The sequence below is a fragment of the Mercenaria mercenaria genome, chromosome 3 (genome assembly GCF_021730395.1).
Source record: "Mercenaria mercenaria strain notata chromosome 3, MADL_Memer_1, whole genome shotgun sequence".
Classification (NCBI taxonomy): domain Eukaryota; kingdom Metazoa; phylum Mollusca; class Bivalvia; order Venerida; family Veneridae; genus Mercenaria; species Mercenaria mercenaria.
Window position 1 is genome coordinate 99,878,139 of NC_069363.1, and position 18,689 is coordinate 99,896,827.

An 18,689-nucleotide genomic window follows, 5' to 3' on the forward strand; every position below is an offset into this window, starting at 1 on the left:
GGGTGTTCTTTTATGGCAAACAGATGTCAGTGATACCTTGATTAGTCATTGGAATCTAAACTTTCCGAAAAATCAGTAAACTAAAATTTCGCCTTCCCGGTTCACCAACTGAATTGATGTCCTTCCCGGCTCACCAATTTCCAGCATGACTAACATCGGGCTGGTGATCATGTGAATGTGATCACGCTTGCCTGGAAGTTCTATTAATCCGAATAACTAATTGTTAGAGTGCTTGCACTAGATGGTCCGTAAACTTCATTTAAGCATTTGAAGATATTGAAAGAACGAGGCATATTTTGAACATGTGTTGTATACTATAAACGTGCATATGTATGATATATATTCTATCATGTCCTTATATTTGTTATTTTAGGTACATGAAAGATGAAAAAGGAAACAAAACTTCTAGCCTGCATCAATGGAATTGTCAATATATGTTAAAAAGGATTGCTGAGTGATCGGCATGCAAGACATAATTGACGTACTATATTTTCCAAAAGCTGTATGACATAATATTTGAGAAGTGGAGAACATCATCTTACGGAATTACCCCAGGCAAGGATTTCAACGCTCAACTAGGTCTTCGTACCAAACACGACTATGTCGGTTGCTGTTTGAAGGTATGGATATAAATAACTGTTTTAATTTCAATAATGTTACAGTAGATAAACCTTAATAAGGGGTATAGTTAGATAGGCACTTCGACACATGATAATTTAAATAGAAAGTATTTTGAAAACCATTAGTTAACTTGTTACTCTAATTATTTTTTCATATTAACTATATATGGCGTGTCATCGAAAATAGTCGAGTATGATGGCTTTGATTCAGAACTTGAGTTCAAGGCAAGACTTGATGAGACAAATAAGAATATGCATTGATAATATGCTAAGTAAAGCAAAATTATATAGTTAAATTATTATCATGTGCTGTTTTTTAAAGGAGCAACCTTTTAATGTATTTTTAAAGGTATAAAGTCGCACCAATGCAGTTTAGTTTTTAGCTCATCTGATTTTTTGAAAAAAAATGATGAGTTATTGTCATCACTTGAGCGGTTGTCGGCGTCGGCGTCGGCGTTGCCTGGTTAAGTTTTATGTTTAGGTCAGCTTTTCTCCTAAACTATCAAAGCTATTGCTTTGAAACTTGGAAGACTTGTTCACCATCATAAGCTGACCCTGTATAGCAAGAAACATAACTCCATCTTGCTTTTTGCAAGATTTATGGCCCCTTTTGTACTTAGAAAATATCAGATTTCTTGGTTAAGTTTTATGTTTAGGTCAACTTTTCTCTTAAACTATCAAAGCTATTGCTTTGAAACTTGGAATACTTGTTCACCATCATAAGCAGACCCTGTACATCAAGAAACATAACTCCATCTTGCTTTTTGCAAGAATTATTGCCCCTTTTGGACTTAGAAAATCAGTTTTCTTGGTTAAGTTTTATGTTTAGGTCAGCTTTTATCCTAAACTATCAAAGCTATTGCTTTAAAACTTGCAACACTTGTTCACCATCATAAGCTGACCCTGTACAGCAAGAAACATAACTCCATCCTGCTTTTTGCAAGATTTATGGCCCCTTTTGGACTTAGAAAATATCAGATTTTGTGGTTAAGTTTTTTGTTTAGGTCAACTTTTTCTCTTAAACTATCAAAGCTATTGCTTTGAAACTTGCAACACTTGTTCACCATCATAAGCTGACCCTGTACAGCAAGCAACATAACTCCATCCTGCTTTTTGCAATAATTATTGCCCCTTTTGGACTTAGAAAATCATTTTCTTGGTTGAGTATTATGTTTAAGACAACTTTTCTCATAAACTATCAAAGCTATTGCTTTAAAACTTGCAACAGTTTTTCACAATCATAAGTGGACACTGTACATCAAGAAACATAACTCTGTCCTGCTTTTTGCAAGAATGATGGCCCTTTTTAGACTTAGAAAATCATGGGTAGGACAATATTTCTATTATACAAAAAAAATCAGATGAGCGTCAGCACCTGCAAGGCGGTGCTCTTGTTAATGATATGCTACTATTTAATTTTGTTTAACGTTTCAGGGCCACGTGATCACCACAATTGCTCGGGAAAATTGAGAAATTACTGTATCGCGCCAACGAAATGTTCTTATTAAGGTGTTTTAGATGTGCGCAGGGAAAGAACAAGAGTGACTGCAACCGAATTATTATTACCACGTAGTAGAATGTGACATCTATTGAATCTACACTAGAAAGCGGTTCAGGATTTGTTCAGATTTTGCTTGCAAGTCTTAGTGCATCCAATTACATGTTAAAACTCGAACTGAGCTTGAACAGTGGTAGAACAATTTTACTTGCAATGTAAATTATTTTACTTTTCTTAAACTGTTTAGTTGTTGAAAATGTCGTTGTACAAAAGATTATTCAAAATAGGAAATTTTACTGATTTTTTATTTAAACCCTTACACAGTGGAAGCCGTTGTGACATAAACATACGCACATATTCTTTCAAGACATAGCAACATTTTCCTTTTTATCAGCTAATGTTATATATTTACACAAATCAACGAAAGTAGATTTATTACTTGATTGTAGCAATTCTAAATTTTATACACACTCATAAATACGAGTATAATGATAACATTTCATTAACTTTGGACGTAATTCTTTATAACTCAACATTTAAAAAATGAAATTCACCAGTTAAGTTTCATTAAGATCGCATATCTGATAAATTCGTTCCACATTGTATGCTTTTATTTTCTTCTATCAAGAAGTAGTGTACATCTCTATGTCACATATTCTCAACAATTGGAAATATTCAGACACGACAAGGAACCCTAAAATAATTACAGAACTTTTGTGGTAATTTTAATGTAAAAGAAAAACGATAAAAGACTATTGGTAATTTATTATCACATATTCTAAAACGCACAATACCCTCAACAACACTGTTATTATGAAATTAAGGTGTTTTATTTTAAATGGCCGTTTGTTTTCATCCACATTCTGAATAGACAACAGCTTTCTGTGGAGAAAAAAAATGTCAAAGATTGTGTCAACATTTACAGAGGAAGGAATTACACGGAAAAGAAAGCTCTGAATGTTATTGATAAGTTACCGTTAAAACCAATTATTGCCATGATATACGCTATGTACATGTTTTTGTAATTATGAAAATTATAAAAATGTTGAAGTGGAAATGCACTGCCTATACTTCAAAATCAACAAAAATCAGAATATAATAACTCTTGAAACCATTAAGCTGGAAAATGTTGAGGTTTTGCACAACTGCACTAATTATAACTCAGAAATTTCATTAATGATAAAGTGGCAATGTGGTATAATCTGTGAACGTTTATTGACCGAAACATAGAGATAACAAGAATATTTACATTGTTGTGTTTTACCCGTTATGAGCATTAGTGTCAACTACATTTCAAACAAAGTTTAATACTGCTGTTGCCTTTCATCAAAATCTGTCAAATGTTATTTAGAAGAAAGGAGAGGCACTGACAAAACTCTGTGACTTCAACACAGACAGACAAAACAAAAAATGTTTCAATAAAAAATCACAATTGTTTGAAGTCACGCAAAATCACATTAAATTCCGTCTGCAAAAGCTCTTTATAGCTAAATATTGTACGGTAGTGGTCACACGTAATAGTGAGCTGTTTTGAACGGTGTCTGCACATATTACCAGTGAGTGAACCTCAAACAACGACCACTTTTGTGGTCTTCATTTCTGACCTTTTCACAAACATCCACAACAAGCGGGTATTGTTCTTTCTACAATTCTGATTTGTTTGACGTGTCATTTTATTCCCGAGAAATGCATGAATTACTATATGCAGTTTATGTTCATCTGTCTATACAGATATCATACTGCTGAACCGCAAGTGTTTAGCTTCATAATTTAATTCTGATAAACAGAATATCTTAGGTGTTTCTGATGTGATCTGAAAAAGAAAGAGTAAATCTGTCATAATATAGCCCTTGAAGGTAAATTAAGCACTTTTTACTGACATAAACGTTCATTGCTATATACTAGTTTTGCTGGTATGGCAACCGAAGTACCATGCGTCAAAATAATTGAAAGGCTACATTTAATTAAGCCAAACACAATGCCACACGGGCGGTGAGCCGGGAAGTGCATCGTTTCACTTGGTGAACTGGGAAGGCGAAATTTTATATTACTGATTTCTTTGAAACTTTAGATTCCAATAATTAATTAAGGTATCACTGACCTCTGTTTGCCATAAAAGAACACCCGTCAAGGCATTTAGTCATTAAAGGTGGATAATCAGATTTTGGCCATGTAACGGATTTGTTCGAAACTTTAGCATCTGATCATTAAAACTCATTTATGTTCACTTAACACTTAATACAAATTAGATTTTCACTGGAGGTATTTTTAAAATTTTATTTTCCTATCCTGGTTGCCCAACCAAGATAGAGTTATTTTATCATAAGTATAAATTTGATAAACATACTTTGCCGAAGGAAATGTATAAATATTAGACATATTGTAATATATTTGTTAAATATTTGCATTAAAAATTATGTATTTAGATGGAATTCATTAGAAACGCAAGTTTGAAAAATTATTATTACCTCCCTTTGCCTATCTTGGTTGCGCAACCAAGATAGATTGGAAATAAATTAATTCAGAAGCTACACACAGCTTTTAAACTTGCATTTTGGTTCAGATTGTTCAATAGTTGATATGTCTATCAAATGCAAATGTAAAACTAGACATTGTATCGAAATAAAAAGAAATACCCAGCTTTTTATACACTTTCATATTAAAGGGGAGTAATTACAAAATTTTATAGAAATAATAAAATATACATTTCAAATAGGAATCTAACTCTATGTAATCGGTCTTTTTGTTCCTTAAATAATTCTCTACCAGAATATACAAAAAGTAAAAAGTGTCATTAAATGTTGTTTAAATGTGATTGACCACCTTTAAAAATGCATGAAAACTCTTTTTATGCGATATAATATGGTGTGGTGAATGGGGAAGTGTTTCCATGAAGTGCATTGTGCACGAATGTTCTCTTAAACGGAAGGCTTTCTTGAAAAATGCAAACGTCAGTGATAAACTAGAGACACATGCGGGTACTTTAGACTATATGTCATTTCCAAATCTATTCGTTACCAATGAAATTATCGCAAGTTTACTCACCGAATCGAGGTGTTTTGACATAAAAAGCCGCATCGGGAAGTGTTGCGCGCACCTGTTGATGACGTACTATACCACCCCTGATCCCCTCATCTTCAGTGAAATAGTCTGAATCACCATCCCCTCATCTTCTGTGAAATAGTCTGGCCAAATGGTAAGAATCACCATCCCCTCATCTTCAGTGAAATAGTCTGGCCAAATGGTAAGAATCACCATCCCCTCACCTTCAGTGAAATAGTCTGGCCAAATAGTAAGAATTACCAGCCCCTCACCTTCAGTGAAATAGTCTGGCCAAATTGTAAGAATCACCAGCCCCTCATCTTCAGTGAAATAGTCTGGCCAAATGGTAAGAATCACCATCCCCTCATCTTCAGTGAAATAGTCTGGCCAAATGGTAAGAATCACCATCCCCTCACCTTCAGTGAAATAGTCCGGCCAAATGGTAAGAATCACCATCCCCTCACCTTCAGTGAAATAGTCTGGCCAAATGGTAAGAATCACCATCCCCTCACCTTCAGTGAAATAGTCTGGCCAAATGGTAAGAATCACCATCCCTCACCTTCAGTGAAATAGTCTGGCGAAATGGTAAGAATCACCATCCCCTCACCTTCAGTGAAATAGTCCGGCCAAATGGTAAGAATCACCATCCCCTCACCTTCAGTGAAATAGTCTGGCCAAATGGTAAGAATCACCATCCCCTCATCTTCAGTGAAATAGTCTGGCCAAATTGTAAGAATCACCATCCCTCACCTTCAGTGAAATAGTCTGGCCAAATGGTAAGAATCACCATCCCCTCATCTTCAGTGAAATTGTCAACAGGGTATAAGTGCTATGTCCAAAGTAAAGCTCAGAGGCTGACACTTTGGATCAACTTTGACGGTGAAGAGTAAAATGTTATATCATGTTGGTTTTAGTTTTGACCTTAAAAATCCAGAACAGGACAAAACTTCTCTTGAGGAGAATAACTTGAGGGGAGAATATTATTGCTTGTGGACAATAAATAATAACATATAAACATTCTATAAATGTGTGAAGTTACTGGTCACATGACAAAATAGCAAACATTTATCATATAAATGAAGGGCTGGCTACAAAATGGTACAGCTATTCTGTATGTCTTATTCAGGACTTTTGTGTACATTTCTTCTCCTATTACAATCATAAAATATTCATGCCACATTCAGGAACAATAATATACTGCCTGATGGATGAATTCTCTCAGAGTTTCAGAAATTCTGGAATCTTTACAGAAATTTAAAGTATAATTCTTGATTCTTTATAGTACTGAAACTTTTAAGTGAAAGAGGTGTCAGTAGATAGCATTGAAGGTGATGCTGTGAAATAAATCACTTCAGAGGCACATACACTTAGTAACTTTGTTTATAATGCAGCTGCCACATTTTTTCTACAAACATAAAAGATATATATATTTTTTTTGTTAAATCAGACTTTCGATTATTGTTTTCTCATATATTTTGCAAAGGTTTAATCGAATATTTGATTGAATAAGTAGGAAGTATTGTATTGTATTGTATTGTATTGTATTGAATCTATTGTTTTTCATTTGTGCCCTTTATTGTGATGATTGTATAAGATTATTGCGCAATATTGAAAGTAGTCCTTCTAAGGATGTCATGCATACTCGATACATATTTGGACATGCAAAAAGGTATTCTATAAGCACTATGGCTGGATGTAATATAGGGCCTAATGCCTGCCACTAGCAGTAAGAGGAATAGTGACATGCAAAAAGGTATTCCATAAGCACTATGGCTGGATGTAATATAGGGCCTAATGCCTGCCACTAGCAGTAAGAGGAATAGTGACATGCAAAAAGGTATTCCATAAGCACTATGGCTGGATGTAATATAGGGCCTAATGCCTGCCACTAGTACTGGATGTAATATAGGGCCTAATGCCTGCCACTAGCAGTAAGAGGAATAGTGACATGCAAAAAGGTATTCCATAAGCACTATGGCTGGATGTAATATAGGGCCTAATGCCTGCCACTAGTGCTGGATGTAATATAGGGCCTAATGCCTGCCACTAGTACTGGATGTAATATAGGGCCTAATGCCTGCCACTAGCAGTAAGAGGAATAGTGACATGCAAAAAGGTATTCCATAAGCACTATGGCTGGATGTAATATAGGGCCTAATGCCTGCCACTAGTGCTGGATGTAATATAGGGCCTAATGCCTGCCACTAGTACTGGATGTAATATAGGGCCTAATGCCTGCCACGAGTAAGAATAGTGAGTAGCAATTCTGCATTACAGTTGAATATAATAATCAATCTTATAGCTGATATTTAGAACAAACTTTTAGCTAAAAATTCTGGTTAACTTGAACCTTTTCAAGTCCAGTCCCAATAACATGTGCACAAAATATCATTTGAAGCCAAATTTTGGTTATCTGGAAGTAAAATACACAATCCCTAGGAATTTGAGATACCAAGTTCCAACTGTATTTTGAGGATAAATTAAAGATCAAAAAATAGTTTTCAGACTTGTTTTCTGGAGAAGAAAAATTTCCTCTGATCTTCCATGTTCATTTTAATAATGTATATCAGTCTTCAACCTGAGACAAGAGGAAGAAATGAATAATTTATATGAAGCTTTTTAATGACTGTAACTTGTAATAAATCACGATTCATTAGACATTAGAGAGATATAGCTAGATACTCTTCTAATAAGAAATGGAAATTTTGTAGTTTATAGCAGTAATGAGGTATAAGATATATTATTAGAGGAAACAATATGCTAGCTCTTTTTCTTGTTAATGAACATGTGACAATCTCATAAGTTTGTCATTGTCACTGAAACTTCTCTTCTGATTAATTCTCTGGAGATATTTATTTGGAAAGGTTTCAGTAATGCATTTGGTAATTAAGATGTGTTGCTGTGAAGTTTATACAGTCATTATTTTTCATAAAGCCTTCAGCTCTCACATGTATGAAAAGCAAGATACTTTGTGGATACAGTTGAGAAGTGCCTTTTAAAGTTATTGGAAAAATGCGTATCACAATATGATCGCTCCTTGCACCGGAAATGGTGAACAGCTGAGACCATGGTTGTTAATTTAAAGCAAATTTTTTGTTGGCGATAACAATACAAGGGTTGGGAGTATTACTGTACCTTAGTATATAGATATATATATATATATAGTAAGGAAAAGGGAGAGTTCATACATGCTCGGCCTCCGGCTTTATTGAAATATGACCCTCATCCGTCACCAGATGCTTGGATGAGGGCACATTTTCTTGCAGCTGTAAAGAAAATACAGTGGAAAATGCTGTGAAATCATTAAAACTTACAATGGAGTGACACAATGTCTGTTGGTTTGTCCATCTGAGATGTGCAGTGTGAACAACCAAGGTCATAAGGTCCAAGGTAAAAGAAAACACTCTTTTCGTATTCCTAAGAAATAGCCATTTTGGCTAAAAATTATGAAATTTCATGGCCAGGAAGGTAAATGGTATCAGTGAACTGAAACAATATGCAGCCCACTATCCTTGGTAAGCAGCAGCCATTGTCTTCAACATGATGAAGTATTGGAAGATCCTCCCTCTGCCCTGCTCACTTAAATCTTGTTTTGGGGGCATTGAAAAAGCAAACAAAATTATTCTAGATCTCACTTTCTAAGATTTTTTAGCTCACCTGAGCACAAAGTGCTCAAGGTGAGCTTTTGTGATCGCTCTGTGTCCATTGTCGCCCGTCGGTGGCGGCGGCGGCGTCAACAATTTGACTGTTAACACTCTAGAGGTCACAATTTTGGCCCAGACTTAATGAAACTTGGTCAGAATGTTACCCTCAATAAAATCTTGGAAGGGTTCGATATTGGGTCATCTGGGGTCAATAAGTAGGTCACCAGGTCAAATCAATGGAAAAGCTTGTTAACGCTCTAGAGGCCACATTTATGATAATACCTCTGTGAAACTTGGTCAGAATGTTAATCTTGATGATCTCTAGGTCAAGTTTAAATCTGGGTCAGATGGGGTCAAAAACTAGGTCACCAGGTCAAATCAAAGGAAAAGCTTGTTAACACTCTAGAGGCGGCATTTATGGCTGTATATTCCTGAAACTTGGTCAGAATGTTTGTCTTGATCAAGATCAAGTTCGAATCTGGGTCATGTGGGATCTTAAACTAGGTCACCAGGTCAAATTAAAGGAAAAGCTAGTTAACTCTCTAGAGGCGGCATTTATGACCATATCTTAATGAATCTTGGTCAGAATGTTAATCTTGATGATATCTAGGTCAAGTTCTAATGCGGGTCAGATGAGATAAAAAAACTAGGTCATCGGGACAATCAAAGAAAAAGGTACTTAACACTCTAGAGGCCACATTCATGGCCATATCTGTATGAAACTTTGTAAGTATATTAACCTTGATGATATTTAGGGCAAGTATGAATCTGAGTCAGGTGGGGTCAAAAAGTAGGCCACCAGGTCAAATCAAAAATAATGCTTGTTAACACTCTAGAGGCCACATTATGACCATATCTTAATGAAACTTGGTCAGAATGTTAATCTTGATGATCTTTAGGTCAATAGGTCAGGTGAGCGATACAGGGCCTTCATGGCACAAAAGCTTACTGAAGACTGTTTGATGTCTGTAATTTGATAATAAATCACGATTCATTAAACTATAGAGATTTATAGTTCATTACTGAAATGGAGATTCTACAGTTTAATGCAATTGTATAAGATGTAGCAAGCGCTTGTCTTCCTTAATGAAGTCATGTGACAATTGCCAATGTCACTGTATTTCTTCTTGCTGATTGATTCTCAGGAGATGTTTTACTGACAGTTTGTGTGGTTTCTGTTTTGTTTCATTTTGTACTTGCTGTTGGTTGATTATGATGTTTTGCAGCAAAATTAATATTTTCTTGCAGTTGTAAAATGTAGCTGGAATGTTAGTTAGAAAGTTTCCCAGTTTTCCCCACCGAGTCCTGAGTGCATTTTGCACATGAAGACAAAATCCACACGGCTGTTTTAATCAAAGTCACCTAGACAAAACTGAATTTTGAAAAGCACAAATTTAGTGGATTGAAACATAATTTTGTAAGAAAGATTTAAACATTTTGACTTTTCTAAATACAGTGAGATGTATTATACTCCCCTGTATGTTGTTCAGGTGCTGTCTTATTCGTTATGTCATGCACACCTGTGTTTCACAACGTGCAAGGCCATATCAGAGTTGAAGTTGGAAGTATACAGAGATATGGCTTCTCAGTCATCATAATTATTAATAAACTAGTAAATAAAATTAAAAAGCTGTGTCAGACAATTTCAAAGGCAGAATCAATTGTGTCCAGCAAGAAAAGAGTTAAATTTTGTAATTAAGCAGAGAAAAGGGACATTTGTACAAGAATCTGTATGATATAAATTTCTGAATTTCTGATCAGTTTAAAGAGAAAGTAGGATAAGCGAATACATCACTTGAAGTATTTGAATAAAAAACATTATGGTCCTTTATTACAGTTGTAAAGAGTATTAATAGTCTATATTGCCTGAAATTACTTTGTCATTATTTAAAACGCAAAACAGGAGAGGTCTCAAATTGTATGACAGTTTTTCTGCAATATTAAAATTTTGTCTGTCAGAGGCTTAAATTACGGTTATAATAAATATGACTGTTCGTTGGCAAATCTTGCAATATAATGTTACTTTTTTAATACATTTGCATCTAAAAAGAATAAATTGTTTATACTTAAATGTAAGAAATGTATACTTTGATTTAGATTTAGTTTTAGAAAATTGTCTGCTACATAAGCGAGTGGGCAAGATTTAATTAAAAAAAAAAACTGTTTAGCTTTATTGGTAAATCTGCAATATGACAGGTGTTCTTTGTGCAAGGAATTAATTTTATTCGAGGTAAATATTGAAAATTTCACATTAAATGGGAAATGGAAAATTGCATGGGGAAAAAAAGATAGGAACTTTGGTATTTATTTTCAGTTTTAAAGCTCTCCATTTCATTTTCCATATGAGAACGATAGCTGAAAAAGGTATATATTTTGATTTAATAATTTAATATATTTTTACCATTATTGAGACAGTTATTTTGTATCGTAGACGTTTTTCCCCCATTTAATATTTATATGTATATCTGTTTGTCTGCCTTGTTATTAAACAAGTAAATCTAGTTATTGCTTCATCAAAATTGAAAAATTGTTTATTTATAGAAGGTTATGTAGATAATTTAAGGAAGGAGCTTATAGCCAATTGCTGAACAGACCTGTCATTTTCACTGTTTCTTAACCTGTACTGCAAGGAATCAAAGCTTCAAAGGAGAAGGCGGGGCATTGTGAGAACTTTCTGGTTTCAACCTGTAACATGTCTTATACAAGTCTTATACCCCGGTCACAAGAATGCTACGAGCTCTGTATGAGTAGGTTTTCAGTCGAATTTTGGCAAACTCGTATGGACATCGTTGGCTTGTACAAGCGTCGCACAGATTTTTTGAACTCGTAGAGAAAATATTTCAACGGGCTCCCGAGTTCTCTACGCTCTGGAAGAGCTCATACGGGCATCGCACAATGCCCATGTGCATTTGGAAAACCGCGAGGCTTGCCGATGCTCGCACAACTATAGCAAGGGACTCACACGGTCAACGTACCATGTCCATTAGCAAAGTCGGTACATAACAAGGTACGGCCAGGCTCCTTGTGAGCGCTGCAAAATTTGTCTGCGATGTCCATATGGATGTCCTACGATTGTATCCTCTAAAGATTGTACAGGGCCCGTAGGTACTGTGACCAGACGCTATGATTGTACAGGGCCCGTAGGTACTGTGACCAGACGCTACGATTGTACAGAGCCCGTAGGTACTGTGACCAGACGCTACGATTGTACAGGGCCCGTAGGTACTGTGACCAGATGCTACGATTGTACAGGGCCCGTAGGTACTGTGACCAGACGCTACGATTGTACAGGGCCCGTAGGTACTGTGACCAGACGCTACTATTGTACAGGGCCCGTAGGTACTGTGACCAGACGCTACGATTGTACAGAGACCGTAGGTACTGTGACCAGACGCTACTATTGTACAGGGCCCGTAGCTACTGTGACCAGACCCTACGATTGTACAGGGCCCGTAGCTACTGTGACCAGATGCAACAGACAGAGACCCTAAGGATTCTAAAATTGGTGGACTCGTACGATTTTTTAAAACCGTACAGACATTGTACAGTTTTATGACTGAGGCATTACTAGACCATACCTTAGAGGGAGTAGAGTAGCTCAGCCAAAACATGCCTAAGGAGAATTTATTGGAATGAATTTAATAGCACATGACAGAACACAATTCTTAAAATGATTTTAGCAGTGAATGTAACCCCTGCAGCACTTTGTGATATTTCTCTGGAACATTAAATTTATTCCATCTGTTCCAGCTATATTGTAAAATTGACACTTGTAGAGTATTTCAGACTTGATAAGCTTCTTAGAGCACTCTCAATTATTATGCATACAGCTGTGTATTTCTCACTAGAACATTGAAACACTGGGATGTCTTGGAGAAAATGAGAAATTTATGGAAATACTGGTGTAAATGTTCAACTTAAATGATTGGCATACTGGGGGTAATCAAGTCTTTAGAAGAACCTCTTCATGGTAAATAGCAAATTTTCTTGAGATTTAAGAATGCCAGCTAAGAAGTCTTAGGTGAAATAAAAAATGATTTTGTGTTTTAGGTTTATTTTGAATTAATGCCCTGTAGCAGGAGCAGCATGATATCAAATAGATATTTGGGTTTTGTAAAGAGAAGGAATATAAAGTAGTCCTGAGTAATTTTCAAACGCAAGATTATTGGGGATATACAGTTGAACCTGCCTTAGTGGCCACCTGAATTAAGCAGCCACTTGACTGAAACAGTCAGTCAACTCATTTCCCAAACTGACCTCTTTGTCCTGATTTGAATTTGTCATAAGCAGTCACTTGCCTTATATAGCCATGTTGCTCCCTTGACTGGCTGCTTATTACATGTTTGACTGTATATCATGTACAATAACTATTTAAATGGATGTTTCTTTACATGAAAATGAATACCACCAAAGCACATTTTTAATTATTTTTTTTTACAAAAAGTATTTTAACAGCATATTAATCTTGTGTATCTTGCTGTGTTGTTGTCCCCCCCGACAACAAAGTTGTAAGGGGGGTATACTGGTTTCAGGTTGTCTGTCTGTCTGTCTGTCCGTAGACACAGTCTTGTGCGCACCATCTCTCCTCATCCCCTTGACACAATTTAATGAAACTTCACACAAGTGATCAGTAACAACAGTAGTTGTGCATGGTGCATATTAGGTTCTTTCAGAAAAAAAAATTGCAGAGTTACGGGACTTTGTTTTTTGTTACTATACTATATACATAGACACAATCTTGTGCGCACCATCTCTCCTCATCCCCTTGACACTATTTAATGAAACTTCACACAAGTGATCAGTAACAACAGTAGTTGTGCATGGGGCATGTTACGTTCTTTCAACACAAAAATTGCAGAGTTATGGGACTTTGTTTCTTGTTAACATACTATGTACATACAGTCTGCATATGCAATCTTGTGCGCGCCTAATCTTCCGAACCCTTGCATACAATTTAATGAAACTTCACACAAGTGATCAGTACCAACCTTAGTTGTGCATGGTGCATGTTACGTTCTTTTAGATAAATATTCTGCATAGTTATGGGACTTTGTTTTTTGTTACTATACTGTATACATACAGTCTATATACATACAGTCCACATAATTATGCAATCTTGTGTGCGTCAAATTGCAATGTACTGTGTCAGTGCATGCGGGGGTACATTCATCACCTTTAGTGATAGCTGTAGTTTTTAGCTCATCTGATTTTTTGAAAAAAAATGATGAGTTATTGTCATCACTTGAGCGGTTGTCGGCGTCGGCGTCGGCGTCGGCGTTGCTTGGTTAAGTTTTATGTTTAGGTCAGCTTTTCTCCTAAACTATCAAAGCTATTGCTTTGAAACTTGGAATACTTGTTCACCATCATAAGCTGACCCTGTATAGCAAGAAACATAACTCCATCTTGCATTTTGCAAGATTTATGGCCCCTTTTGTACTTAGAAAATATCAGATTTCTTGGTTAAGTTTTATGTTTAGGTCAACTTTTCTCCTAAACTATCAAAGCTATTGCTTTGAAACTTGGAATACTTGTTCACCATCATAAGCAGACCCTGTACATCAAGAAACATAACTCCATCTTGCTTTTTGCAAGAATTATTGCCCCTTTTGGACTTAGAAAATCAGTTTTTCTTGGTTAAATTTTATGTTTAGGTCAACTTTTATCCTAAACTATCAAAGCTATTGCTTTAAAACTTGCAACAGTTTTTCACCATCATAAGTGGACCCTGTACAGCAAGAAACATAACTCCATCCTGCTTTTTGCAAGAATGATGGCCCCTTTTGGACTTAGAAAATATCAGATTTCTTGGTTAAGTTTTATGTTTAGGTCAACTTTTTCCTTTAAACCATCAAAGCTATTGCTTTAAAATTTGCAACTGTTGTTCACCATCATAAGCTGACCCTGTAAAGCAAGCAACATAACTCCATCCTGCTTTTTGCAATAATTATTGCCCCTTTTGGACTTAGAAAAATCATTTTCTTGGTTGAATATTATGTTTAAGTCAACTTTTCTCATAAACTATCAAAGCTATTGCTTTAAAACTTGCAACAGTTTTTCACCATCATAAGTGGACACTGTACATCAAGAAACATAACTCTATCCTGCTTTTTGCAAGAATGATGGCCCTTTTTAGACTTAGAAAATCATGGGTAGGACAATATTACTATTATACAAAAAAAATCAGATGAGCGTCAGCACCCGCAAGGCGATGCTCTTGTTATTCTGGAATTGGGATCGCTACAAAGTGGCTACACTCCAATACATGTCAGCACATTGAAAAATCTCGATCATGTTTGAAAAGTTGTTGCATTGCCTTCTTTTTCATGCATTTACAATAATGTGTGCTCAAAAACAAAGTTTTTTTTTGGTATCACAGCAATATACCTGTAATAGCAAAATAAATAATCAATTGTCCAAGGAGGCAGCCATTTGCAACACAAAAGGGGAGGTAATGTACATGATTTTTCCCTTTTTATTGATGAATTAAGGTACTGTCTTGTTTACAGACTTGTAGATGCAAACTTATATGCAGAAATGGCTTCCTGGTATGTGGCAGTGCCTTGCCTACAGGAATCAGAAATGTTGAGGTGATATCCCCAAGGATGCTCATACATGTAATTTATGGTGGTTAAACACTTTAAATGTGTAAATGTTTTGGGAAATAAATATCTTCATATTATAGTCTCAACTTTCAAAGAAATGTATACAATGATTATATGGTGCAGAGAGGCATGAAGAAGGTTTAGGCACATTAGTTTGTAAGCATCATTTACAAAATTTTATATTAAATAAATGAAGCGAAAAACTTTACACATTTAAAGAATGCATATAAATATGGAAAGTTGGTTAATCATTTCCTTTGATGGTACAAAATTTAAGATTAAAAATTTTTTAATTTGGTAACATTTAAATCTGGTGTTTTGGGTTACTTTAAAATTTCGAACTTTTAATTGTCTCGGGGAAAAAATATTAAAATAATGATTACTGTGAAAATTTAGACTATTAAAAGGGGAAAATAGAATGGGTCTATTAATGGTTAGGTAGCTTGCCCTGGGGAGAAAAGTTAGTAAGAATGATTTTTAAAACAAGAATATTTTTCCCAAAAATGACTTTCTCTAACATGTTTTTGAAAACCCCTGTAAAATGTGTTTCATACTCGTTATCAAAGTTATGTGTTTACAAGTAAGGTTGCCTTATGTACAGTACAATTTTGCATTAAAAGACCAAATTGGGGAAGAGCAAAAAGTGGACTTTTAACAAAATTTAATGGTCTCGTAGTACAATGTTCTTAACAACACAAAAAGGAACTGAAACTAAAGTATTTAATGAAATAATTGGTTTTAAAAAAAAGACAGGGTTTCCAAGAAAATTTTTATTTTTTAAATCATTTGTTTTGTTTTAAAGGGGTTGAACGCAAGACTAAGTATCGAGGGTTTAAGAAAAAGTGTTTATTTTTTCTGTTATTGGAAAGCACAAAAAATTGGTGAAATTGACAAAGTTTCCCGTATTTTTTTAATTTGGAGGGATCCTTTCCGCCCCCTGGGTTTTTTATTAGCGCACTCGTGGACTTCTGTACGAAAAATACGAAAATTTGATAACAAATAAATTTAGTGGAGGATTGTATGTGTTGAAGACAAAAAAAAAAGGATTATTAATTGTTAGTACATTATGAGTGTTTTGCTAAGGGAATCAAGTTTTTTACGTATTCGGAGTATTGGTTTTTTTTCCATAAAGGACGCTTAATGCCACACGGACCGACTTCTTAAGCGTAACTAATGAAAAAGAAATGTATCAGCTGGATAATGATGCTTAGCATGATTGAGTGACATGGCCCATGGAAATTTCTCTAGTTTGCAATCCCATTCGGAGTTCGGTCATGTATTTCCTTTTTTTCCGCTTTAATTTTTTTTATTGTGTTGAATTCTGAAAGAGGAAAAAATCCTGTTTCTGAATGCAGTTATGCAGTAAATCACTGCAGACATTAGAAGCTTTGGCAGAAATGGATTTTCTTAAAGTTTTATGGAGTTTTTTATTGGGGGAATAAGCTGATAAGTTATATATTTAGTGGAACCACATGCAAACGTAACAGTTTTTTCAGTAAAGGGAAGAAATCCGCACCCATGACAACAGAATACTTCTTCTTTTATTTTGATTTCAAGTTTTTGTCACAGGGTAAGGAAAGCATTCTTCTTTTATTCAAAATTAAAGTTTGTCGTCAAGTGGGAATACTCCAGCGGGACAAATAACATATTGTATGAAGATTTCCACCTCAGCGGTTGTTAAGAAAAGATCACTTTTAGCTTCAGGAAACACACTTAGAAACTCGTCACAATTTTCAATAAGTCATGTAACTTAAATTCCAGAAAGTAATTTTGAGATATGTAAAATTTTCCAATTTTATATTGCTAAGAAAAGTTCAATGTAATGACAGAAAATCTTGTGGAAAGCATTTTACTAGAAAAAAAAAGATATTAAAATTGTTTGGTTTTAATTTGTACAATTTTTTTTTATTTATTTGTGACAATATTCTTTCTTATTTCAACAGCACAAAATTGAAATCGAATATGGAACGTGTACATGGGGAGCTGTTTTGTATGGGGTTCCAATCCATCACCCGTGTCTTTTTCTGAAACCTCTTAAAAAATTACACACATCTTGGCTAGCTTTTAGCTTTAGACCCCTTCTAGATTTTTCAGACCTTTTTGATCCCTTTTGGGGCTCCAGAGCTTTAATTTGATAAAAAAAATTTTAAAAAAACTTTTTACGAACCACTTAGTCTGACTTCACCAATTTGTTTGTACATTCTGACAGTCCCCCTCAATTTGTTCAAAAAAAAATTTTTCCCTGAACCACGTAAAAAACTTTTTTCAATTTTACAATTGCCCCCCGGGAAAAAAGGTTTATGAACTTCATGAAATTTTTTCTTAATAAAAAATTTTTGAAACAAAATTTATGCTTTATGAATTTTGTATTCTGAAATTGTTCAGAATTAAAAAATACATAACAATTCATGAAAATTTAAATTATAAACATAATTTTTATTCTCATGAATTTTAATTCATGAACAAATTCATGAATATTGAAATTCATGAAGCATAAATTTTGATTTTCATGAATTTTTATACGCCCGAAGGGACGTATTATGTTATGACGCAGGTGTCCGTCTGTCCATCTGTCCGTTAGCAATTTCGTGTCCGTTCTGTAACTCTTGAACCCCAAGGTCAAGGTCACACTTAGGGGTCAAAAGTCATATCAGTTTGTTTCGTGTCCGCTCTGTAACTCTTGAACTGCTGGAAGGATTTCAAAGAAACTTGGCAGAAATGTTCACCACATTGTAATGATGTGCAGAGCGCATGTTCCGGATGACTCGCTTCAAGGTCAAGGTCACACTTAAGGGTCAAAGGTCATATATGACTTTGCTTTGTGTATATTGCTCTGCATTGCAGTGGTCTTGTTTTTATTTGGCAGATCTCTTTTTTGTTCTTACAATAATTTTTTTTTTTGGATTACTTCCCTTTTATGTTACTATAAATAGCTTATTTTGAAACTTTTTTATTATTGGCATAGGGAAAAACCGAGACCACTTTTCTGTGGTACAACATGGATGGTACCTCCAATTTTAAGGTGTATTTTTACAAACCTATACCTGATAAGGATTTTTTTGTAGACTTTGATTTTTTTTTTGTGAACTTAGATTTGTTTTTTGAAGTTTCCCTTTTGTTGTTCCAGTCCTTTGGGGCTACAACTGTCAAGTTCTTAAAATTTTGCTCCAATCCGATGATGTAAGCCTTCGGGCGTATATTGCCCCGCATGGTGGCGCTCTTGTTATTCATGAACTCGATATTCATGAACTTGTTCATGAATTAAAAATCTTACATGAATTTT

The 18,689-nt window shown here is 35.0% G+C and overlaps 1 protein-coding gene across 8 annotated transcripts in view; it reads left to right on the plus strand.

Annotated features, from left to right (window-relative positions):
- The window catches only part of LOC123523739 (choline transporter-like protein 1), a 91,262-nt gene that overhangs the window by 28,510 nt on the left and 44,063 nt on the right, over positions 1–18,689 (plus strand). The window contains exon 1 of one of the 8 annotated variants that reach the window (XM_053539465.1): positions 10,906–11,034. The exons of the other annotated variants lie outside the window; for them this stretch is intronic. The gene's annotated coding sequence lies outside the window, so the exon portion shown is untranslated. Of the gene's footprint in view, positions 1–10,905; positions 11,035–18,689 lie in introns of those variants that run through there. 8 annotated transcript variants of the gene reach the window in all.